Raw genomic sequence first — 597 nt, forward strand, 5'->3', positions numbered from 1 at the left:
AATGTGGGCATCGATCCCACTACCTCTCACATGCTAAGCGAGCGCTCTACCATTTGAGCTAATTCCCCTGTAGAGTACTGTGACTCCTTGGTATTGCCAGCTTCTTTCCAAGTAGAGGTCATAGCGTATCAATGAGGAGGAACATTTGGGATAGAATCTGACCTTGCTGACATGTAAACATGGTGGACTAAAGAAAACTGTATCCCGACAAGGATGGGATTCGAACCCACGCGTGCAGAGCACAATGGATTAGCAGTCCATCGCCTTAACCACTCGGCCACCTCGTCCTCTGGTTATTAAGTTTCAAAGGAAAAAGCCGGTCCGGGTCATGAACTCAGGAGCATTTCCGGGTAAACGGCTCAGGTTTTTACGTAGGTGCAGGAACATTAGAGAGTTAAATTTTGCCCTTACGCCAAGTAAATTTAGTCTGTCAGACTAGAAGGCTTGTAGCGTTATTATGCTGCCCTCATCAGTTACAGAAGAATCACATCTCTAGCACCATGAGAATTTTGGCACTAAAATACCAAAGTATCGCTTCTTGTTAAATCCCTACTTATTTGAGCTCAAATGGTGAAGCATTCTCCAGAAGACTTCAAT

General features: G+C 44.7%; 1 non-coding gene across 1 annotated transcript; it reads right to left on the reverse strand.

Annotated features, from left to right (window-relative positions):
* Positions 1–205: 205 nt before the first annotated feature.
* Positions 206–287, reverse strand: trnas-gcu (transfer RNA serine (anticodon GCU)). The gene has a single exon. It is a non-coding gene; the product is annotated as a tRNA-Ser (tRNA).
* Between the last annotated feature and the right edge of the window lie 310 nt (positions 288–597).

Source organism: Seriola lalandi, unplaced genomic scaffold (genome assembly GCF_002814215.2).
Source record: "Seriola lalandi dorsalis isolate HSWRI2012SDOR001 ecotype SW California unplaced genomic scaffold, Sedor1 jcf7180001990213, whole genome shotgun sequence".
NCBI classification, from domain to species: domain Eukaryota; kingdom Metazoa; phylum Chordata; class Actinopteri; order Carangiformes; family Carangidae; genus Seriola; species Seriola lalandi.